The sequence below is a fragment of the Scyliorhinus canicula genome, chromosome 9, assembly GCF_902713615.1.
Source record: "Scyliorhinus canicula chromosome 9, sScyCan1.1, whole genome shotgun sequence".
NCBI classification, from domain to species: Eukaryota; Metazoa; Chordata; class Chondrichthyes; order Carcharhiniformes; family Scyliorhinidae; genus Scyliorhinus; species Scyliorhinus canicula.
In genome coordinates this window covers 1,138,841-1,148,368 of record NC_052154.1, presented here as the reverse complement: position 1 = coordinate 1,148,368, position 9,528 = coordinate 1,138,841, and positions in this window count along the sequence as shown.

Below are 9,528 nucleotides of genomic sequence, written 5' to 3'. Positions count from 1 at the left end.
GGAGTGGGTCAGGCTGGTGGAGGTGTCCTGCAGGGTCCCAGTCTGAAGACTTTAGTGTTGGCTCCGCTGACACTAGTTCTGGGAAAGTATATGGGGAGCCCAGTGGTACAGTCAACGATTAGGGCGTGGAATCAGCTTCGGAGGCATTTTAACTTGAAGGGGATGTCGGTATTGACACCGACCGCTGTGCGGAAACCACAGGTTTAAAAAATATATATTTTTATTAAAGTTTACATTTTTACACTGTCCATAAAGATTGATAAGACGGTTACAGTTTACATGTTCCTTTTTGGTCCCCCCCCTCCAACGTCTCCTCCTCCGCTGTTTCTGGATCTTATCCGAGGCCCTTTACTTCACTGTGGGTGGTTGTTTGGTGTTTGTTCACCTTCTCTCCCCTCCCTTCTTTTCTGCTATTCCTCTGCTGTTGTTTGCTTGTCGTTTGGAGTTCTTTTTCGCGTGGCCTTGTGTTGGGTCCTCTGTTCCCCACGTCGGCCTCCAGACTCTCCCCTCTGTTCCCCCCTCTCTCGTTCCTGTCTGCTGTCTTCATCTTCAAACCCTTGGATGGTGAACTTGATCTCCTCCAGGTGGGGAAATTCCGCCAGGTCTGCCAGCCAGTCTGCAGCTGTGGGTGGTGCTGCCAATCACCAGCTGAGCAGGATTCTCCGGAGGGCGATTAGGGAAGCAAAGGCAAGGGCGTCAGGCCTCTTCCCCAAATGAAGTTCTGGCTGCTCTGCTACCCCAAAGATTGCCACTCTCAGGCACGGCTCCACCCTCACAACCTTGGACATTGGCTCAAAGAAGCTTGTCCAAAACACGTGGGTGTGGTTCGCTGGGCCTCCCTGGCAACGTTCACATTTGTCCTCGATCTCCGGGAAGAACCTGCTCATTCGGGTTCTGGTCAGTAGCGCCCTGTGCACCATTTTCAGCTGCATGAGGCTTAGCCCTGCACAAGAGGTGGAGTTGGCCCTACTCAGTGCTTCGCTCCAGAGTCCCCACCCTACCTCCATCCCTAGGTCTTCCTCCCATTTCTCCCCTATTCCGTCCAGTTGGGAGTGTGTCCTTTCTAAAAGTCGGCCATATATGTCCCCATACATCCCTTTTCTCAGACTGTTGTGTCTCTCGGGGCCCTCAGATACTTTGTAGTCTCCTTGCGCAGTTTTAAAAATAAATTTAAAGTGCCCAATTATTTTTTTTAAATTAAGAGGCAATTTAGCATGGCCAATCCATCTATCCTGCACATCTTTGGGTTGAGGGGGTGAGGCCCACGCAGCCGCAGGGAGAATGTGCAAACTTCACACACGGACAGCGACCCGGGTCCTCAGCGCCGTGAAGCAGTTGCGGAGAAACTGATTTGCAGATGTCAGAGTTCCAATCTGTTCGGTAATTCCAGTCTCCCCACCAGCTCTTCTAGGGTTGCTAGCCTGTCCCTTGTGTAGAAGTCACAGAATTCAGTGCCCCCCAGAGCATGGAAGGTGAGACTTCTCCGTTCCGGTTGTATGTACATACTTGCCTGTGGCCTGTGAAGGTTTCTAGCAGGAGGCCTTGTCGGTCAAGAGGGTTGTGTCCAATCTCCATGGAGGGCGTTGGGCATGGCCCGTCTCCAACCTCACATCCCTGTAATGTGGAACCTGATTGGTGTTGGTCGTTCTGGGTGAGTGTGCTTAACACTCAATTTGGCTCTGTTTCTTTACTTAGCTCTGGAGTCGCCAGGTATCGTTAAGATACCGCCACAAGTTCAAGGTGAAGTTCAAAGCAATAAAACCATACACCAATTAGTAAGTTCAAACAACTGAGTTTATTATAATACAATTATAATAACTACCCATGCACACGCTAAAAGGATTAAACTTATTCCTACCGCTAAATAAACTAATACTTATCTCGAAGGGAACTGCCGGATCAGGAGACAAGGCCTCTTGCTCTGCTCTGCAGACTTCAGGTTGGTATAAGTTAAAAGGGGTCAGGAGTGTCTATCTCTGGTAGCGATCGTTGTGAGACACTTACTTGCTGGCGGCTGCTGTCCGAACCCTCTCCTCTCTCTCGTTCAGGGTCTTCTTGGCAAAAGCTGGTCGAGGTGCTGGTCCACAGAGGAGTGCTAGTCAAGGAGAGAGGAGGGCTTGTCAAGAAGACTGAACCATGTGTGGGACCTATCTTTTATAGGTCCCAGGGATCCGCGCCCCTTTGGGCGGACTCCCTTACCTGCTTGGAATCGATTGGGTCTCTTCCCAATCGATATGTTTGAATCCCCCCCAATACTGAGGCTGTTCCTTAGCTACTGGGCAGGTTCTCAGGCTCTTTGGTTTCGAACCCTGCTGGTGCCGGGGTGTCTGGTATCCTTTACAATGTTGCAGTTGCTTCCCCAATTGTATCCATTGTATCTGGAATCGTTCCATTAACATGCTAATTATCCCGGTGATTGCCTCATTAGTATGCGGAATGTTCGTTTCGGTGCTGTCTGCTCTTAGCAGACAGAATCCACACCTGCTAGGTGTAGCCTGCTGGCGCTGCAAACATTGTCCATTTTATCCTATATGCTTTGCGTTCCTCCATTTTGTATTCAGGGATTGGCCAACTTCGGTGGCTACATTGGAGATTACGATTGCAGAGTATTCCGCTCTGGCTATTTCTGGAAAAACCGATTTCCCCACTCCAAAGAAGTCGATGTTGGTGGATGCAGGAACCGCCATGGGTCCACTGCTCCCATCTGCTCCACAGTGAAGTTACTGTGAAAATACCCGAGTCGCCACACTCCGGCACCTGTTTTGATGCATTGAAGGAGAATTCAGAATGTCCAATTCACCTAACAGCACGTCTTTCTGGACTTGTGGGAGGAAACCGGAGCACCTGGAGGAAATCCACACGCACACGGGGAAAACGTGCACTCTGTACAGACAGTGACCCAAACTGGGAATTGAACTTGGCGCTGCGAAGGAACAGTGCTAACCACTGTGCTATCATGCCGCCCATAGATAGCTACCCCCCTGGCCCTCGTCCCATAGCAGGAATGGTAGGTCTATACCATTGAGTCCTTCCTTACCCACAGTTGGTCCTTCTCCCTCAGGTGCATCTCTTGGAGACTTTCATACAGGTGGGCAAAGATTCTGGATCTTTTCACTGGGCCGTTAAATCCTAACATTTCAGGTGATAATCCTGGTGGGGGATTTCTGGTTCCCCCCCTTCCTGTGGGATCAACCATACTTACTTTGTGGATTGTCCCTGCGCTCCAGGGTTTCCCTTTGTCCAGGGGCCATGCAACATTGCTGCCAACTATGTGTTTGCCATGTGGGTGAGCCCCTGCACTCCGGGGTTTAAGGACCCTCCCAAGTGGCTGCTTATGATGCCATCTTGTTCCATCACCCCCAACCTGACCTGCTGAAGCCAGTCTACAGCCCTTCCCTTCCTTATCATTATATTCCTCCCGTGGTCCCGAAACCCCCACTCTGCCCCCCCCCACCCCATTCTATTTGCCCCTCTCCCCCCCCCCCCCCCCTATCCCTGTTCCCCCTCCCCTCCAGGCGCTCTCCCCCTGGGAGATGTGACATGGCTAATACACAAATGATCTGGAAGTAGGAACTGAAGGCACTGTTGCTAAGTTTGCAGATGATACAAAGATCTGTAGAGGGACAGGTAGCATTGAGGAAGCAAGGGGACTGCAGAAGGATTTGGACAGGCTAGGAGAGCGGGCAATGAAGTGGCAGATGAAATACAATGTGGAAAATGTGAGATTATGCACTTTGGAAGGAGGAATTTAGGCATAGACTATTTTCTAAATGGGGAAATGCTTCGGAAAGCAGAAGAACAAGGGACTTGGTTCACGATTCTCTTAAGGTTAATGTGCAGGTTCAGTCGGCAGTTAGGAAGGAAAATGCAATGTTAACATTCATGTCAAGAGGGTTAGAATACAAGACCAGGGATGTACTTCTGAGGCTGTATAAGGCTCTGGTCAGACCCCATTTGGAGCATTGTGAGCAGTTTTGGGCCCCGTATCTAAGGAAGGATGTGCTGGCCTTGGAAAGGGTCCAGAGGAGGTTCACAAGAATTATCCCTGGAATGAAGAGCTTGTCGTGTGAGGAACGATTGAGGACTCTGGGTCTGTACTCGTTGGAGTTTAGAAGGATCAAGGGGGATCTTATTGAAACTTACAGGATACTGCGAGGCCTGGATAGAGTGGACGTGAAGAGGATGTTTCCACTTGTTGGAAAAACTAGAAGCAAAGGACACAATCTCAGACTAAAGGGACGATCCTTTAAAACAGAGATGAGGAGGAATTTCTTCAGCCAGAGGGTGGTGAATCTGTGGAACTCTTTGCCGCAGAAGGCTGTGGAGGCCAAATCACTGAGTGGCTTTAAGACAGAGATAGATAGGTTCATGATTAATAAGGGGATCAGGGGTTATGGGGAGAAGGCAGGAGAATGGGGATGAGAAAATATCAGCCATGATTGAATGGCGGAGCAGTCTCAATGGGCCGAGTGGCCCAATTCTGCTCCTATGTCTTATGGCTCCATCTCTCATGGTTCCGAGCGCTAGCTTTTCCCGTTAGTATGGTGCCCCCCTGCTGGGGTTGCTCTGATCCCCTCCAATGCCCGTTCCATTGCTGTCCTCTCTGTCACGTCATCACCCTCTCAATCGCTCTGCTGTCTTCGCCCCTTCCTTTCCATGAGCTAGTTCGCCTACTCATAGCGAGGCAGTGCAGTCCCACACAAAATTGGCCATCACTTTTTCTCCCTGTGTCTTCCTCACTGCTGCCTTATTTGCCTTTTGCCCAGGCTGTTTGAACAGTGGGCAGCACAGTGATTAACACTGTGGCTTCACAGCTCCAGGGTCCCAGGTTCGATTCCCTGCTGGGTCACTGTCTGTGCGGAGTCTGAACGTTCTCCCTGTGTCTGCGTGGGTTTCCTCCGGGTGCTCCGGTTTCCTCCCACAGTCCAAAGACGTGCAGGTTAGGTGGATTGGCCATGCTACATTGCCCTTAGTGTCCACAAAGGTTAGGAGGGGTTATTGGGATAGGGTGTAAGTGAGGGCTTAAGTGGGTCGGTACAGACTCAATGGGCCAAATGGCCTCCTTCTGCATTGTATTTTCTATGAACTTGTCTGCCTCTGCTGGGGTGGTGAAATAATGCTCCTTATTCTGGTGTGTCCCTGGCTGGAAATAACTTGCCAAATTTTACACTGTTTTTGTACAGGGCCAACTTTGTGTGGTTGAACTCAGCCCTGCACTTTGCCAGCTTCACCCCAATGTCCTGAAACCCTTATTCTGTATCCCTCCCAACTGCTTGCTTCGGTCAAGCCTAGCACAGGATCCTCTCCCGGTCCCGGTATCTGTGCAGCTCGACTATTATCATCTTCGGCTGCTCCCCGGCCTTGGCCTCAGTCGGGCTGATCTGTGGGCCCTGTTGATCTCGGGTGGCTTGGGGAAGCTGTCGCTTCTAACCAAGTTGTCCAGCATCTGGGCCACATAGTCAGTCGGGTCTCTGCCCTCAATTCTCTGGCAGACACACTATTCGGTTATTCTGTCACCTGGATCAGGTCTCTTGGCCCTTGATCTTCTCCTACAGGATCCCTTGGGTCACCACCACCTTTTTTATCTCGGCCTCCAGGACGACGATCCCTGGTCAGTTGATCCCCTGGGCTTCCAGCTTCTTTCCCATCCCATCGAACACCAACTGCATGGCGGTCAGCATCTCCACCATCGTCACCCAGACCGCCAATTGGATATCCACCTTGATCTCATCTTTCATTGCGGTCAGTTCCTTAGTTAGGACTGTCTTCCACCCACCTCCAGGTGTGGGGGTGGTGGTGGGGGGGGGGGCCATTGTCCGGGTCGCTGGTCTCCCTCTCTCAGGGGTGGCCAGGGACCTCTCACCGCATGGGCACGCTGACCCGCTCACAGCAAAGGTCCTTTTCCATGGTTTCTGGCTTCCCTGCGGCCTCTCGAGCTCCTACCTCCTGGCAAACTTTTCTTCTTCCTTGTCTTTGCAGTTGAGGATGAGGGAATCCGATATTTCAGGCTACATTCAGGCAGAAGTGCCTATTTTGCTGTGTTCTGGAGGTGAGCCACCTGATGTGTGACTACTCAGCACATCCCCGTCACTGGAAGTCGGAACCACAGGTTTAAGCTGGGAGAGAAGGGTGGGATTTATGGGAAGTGCAGGGAGGAGGGACGGGTGAGGGACTTGTATTTGGAAGGGAAGTTTGCAGGTATGGATGAGTTGTGGGAGAGGTTTGTTGCTGAGGGAGAGTGAATTTCGATACATGCAGATGAGGGACTTTGCATGAAAGGATTGGAGGCTGTTTCCCAGGTTGCCGAGATACACCCTATTGGAGCAATCACTGTTCCCAGATGAGTCAGGAGAGGGTAGGATTGGAGATATATATGGGTAGTTGGGGGAGCACGGTGGGATGAAGGTGGTGAGGATCAAGAACAAGTTGGGGGGGGGGAGGGAGATAGGCTGGGGACTGTGGTGCGAGGCGATGCGCGGGGTGAATTCAACCTCCCTTTGCGCAAGTTTGATTCAGTTCAAGGTGGTGCACAGGGTACATATGACCTGGGCGGAGGTGAATGGCTTCTCCCAAGGGTAGCCAATGAGGGTGAGAAGTGTGGGTGAGGGCCGGCGAATCATGTGCATATGTTCTGGGGTTGGGAGGAGCTGGAGAGTTACTGGGAAGCGGTGTTTGGGATGTTATCTAAAATTGTGGAGATGGAGGTCAGGCTGAAGCCTATGGTAGCGATCTTTGGGATATCGGAAATGTTGGAGCCTCTGGAAGGCCGACGTTGTGGCCTTCGCCTCTCCAATTGCCCAGTGAAGAATCTTGCAGAATTGGAGGTCGGATACCCTGTCGAGGTCGGCGAGGTCGGATACCCTGTCGGGGTCGGTGGGGTCGGATACCCTGTCGGGGTCGGCGAGGTCGGATACCCTGTCGGGGTCGGCGAGGTCGGATACCCTGTCGGGGTCGGTGGGGTCGGATACCCTGTCGAGGTCGGATACCCTGTCGGGGTCGGATACCCTGTCGGGGTCGGCGAGGTCGGATACCCTGTCGAGGTCGGATACCCTGTCGGGGTCGGATACCCTGTCGGGGTCGGATACCCTGTCGGGGTCGGATACCCTGTCGGGGTCGGCGAGGTCGGATACCCTGTCGGGGTCGGCGAGGTCGGATACCCTGTCGGGGTCGGCGAGGTCGGATACCCTGTCGGGGTTGGCGAGGTCGGATACCCTGTCGGGGTCGGATACCCTGTCGGGGTCGGATACCCTGTCGGGGTCGGCGAGGTCGGATACCCTGTCGGGGTCGGCGAGGTCGGATACCCTGTCGGGGTCGGATACCCTGTCGGGGTCGGCGAGGTCGGATACCCTGTCGGGGTCGGATACCCTGTCGGGGTCGGATACCCTGTCGGGGTCGGCGAGGTCGGATACCCTGTCGGGGTCGGATACCCTGTCGGGGTCGGCGAGGTCGGATACCCTGTCGGGGTCGGCGAGGTCGGATACCCTGTCGGGGTCGGCGAGGTCGGATACCCTGTCGGGGTCGGATACCCTGTCGGGGTCGGATACCCTGTCGGGGTCGGATACCCTGTCGGGGTCGGATACCCTGTCGGGGTCGGCGGGGTCGGATACCCTGTCGGGGTCGGCGAGGTCGGATACCCTGTCGGGGTCGGCGAGGTCGGATACCCTGTCGGGTTCGGATACCCTGTCGGGGTTGGCGAGGTCGGATACCCTGTCGGGGTTGGCGAGGTCGGATACCCTGTCGGGGTCGGATACCCTGTCGGGGTCGGATACCCTGTCGGGGTCGGCGAGGTCGGATACCCTGTCGGGGTCGGATACCCTGTCGGGGTTGTCGAGGTCGGATACCCTGTCGGGGTCGGCTACCCTGTCGGGGTCGGCTACCCTGTCGGGGTTGGCGAGGTCGGATACCCTGTCGGGGTTGGCGAGGTCGGATACCCTGTCGGGGTCGGCTACCCTGTCGGGGTTGGCGAGGTCGGATACCCTGTCGGGGTCAGATACCCTGTCGGGGTCGGATACCCTGTCGGGGTCGGATACCCTGTCGGGGTCGGATACCCTGTCGGGGTCAGATACCCTGTCGGGGTCGGATACCCTGTCGGGGTCGGATACCCTGTCGGGGTCGGTGGGGTCGGATACCCTGTCGGGGTCGGCGAGGTCGGATACCCTGTCGGGGTCGGTGGGGTCGGATACCCTGTCGGGGTCGGATACCCTGTCGGGGTCGGATACCCTGTCGGGGTTGTCGGGGTCGGATACCCTGTCGGGGTCGGATACCCTGTCGAGGTCGGATACCCTGTCGGGGTCGGATACCCTGTCGGGGTCGGATACCCTGTCGAGGTCGGATACCCTGTCGGGGTCGGATACCCTGTCGGGGTCGGCGGGGTCGGATACCCTGTCGGGGTCGGATACCCTGTCGGGGTCGGATACCCTGTCGGGGTCGGCGAGGTCGGATACCCTGTCGGGGTCGGCGAGGTCGGATACCCTGTCGGGGTCGGCGAGGTCGGATACCCTGTCGGGGTCGGCGAGGTCGGATACCCTGTCGGGGTCGGATACCCTGTCGGGGTTGGCGAGGTCGGATACCCTGTCGGGGTTGGCGAGGTCGGATACCCTGTCGGGGTTGGCGAGGTCGGATACCCTGTCGGGGTCGGATACCCTGTCGGGGTCGGCGAGGTCGGATACCCTGTCGGGGTTGTCGGGGTCGGATACCCTGTCGGGGTTGTCGAGGTCGGATACCCTGTCGGGGTCGGCTACCCTGTCGGGGTTGGCGAGGTCGGATACCCTGTCGGGGTTGGATACCCTGTCGGGGTCGGCTGCCCTGTCGGGGTCGGCGGCCTGGCTGGGGGAGACCCTCAACCATTTTCTTCAGTGAGAAAAGATCAAATTTGAGTTGAGGGGGTGGGTGGAGGACATCGAGACACGGTGGGGATTGTTCATGGCAATGTCTGAGGAATTGTTCATCGCGAGGATGGGGAAGGTGGGGGGGGGGTAAAAGGGGAAAAATGGTACAAACTGTGGAGTGTGAGGGTGTGTGGAGGGTGAGGGTGAGGAGTGAGAGGGTGAGTGTGTGGATTGAGGGTGTGGAGTGTGAGGGTGTAGGGAGTGTGAGGGTGTGGAGTGTGAGGATTGTGAAGGTGTGTGTGGGGAGGGTGAGGGTGTGGAGTGTGAGGGTGTCGAGGGTGAGGGGAGAGTGAGGGTGTGGAGTGTGAGGGTGTGGGGAGGGTGAGGGTGTGGATTGTGAGGGGAGGATGAGAGTGTGGGGTGTGGAGGGCGAGGGTGTGGGGAGGGTGAGGAATGTGAGGGTGTGGAGTGTGAGGGTGAGGGGAGAGTGAGGGTGTGGAGGGTGAGGGTTTGGGGAGGGTAAGGCTTTGGAGGGTGAGGGTGTGGAGGGTGAGGTTGTGTAGAGAGTGAGGGTGGGGAGGGCGAGGGTGGGGAGGGCGAGGGTGGGGAGGGCGAGGGTGGGGAGGGTGAGGAGGGTGAGGGTGGGGAGGGTGTGGGGGATGAGGGCGTGGGGAGGGTGAGGGTGTGGAGGGTGAGGGTG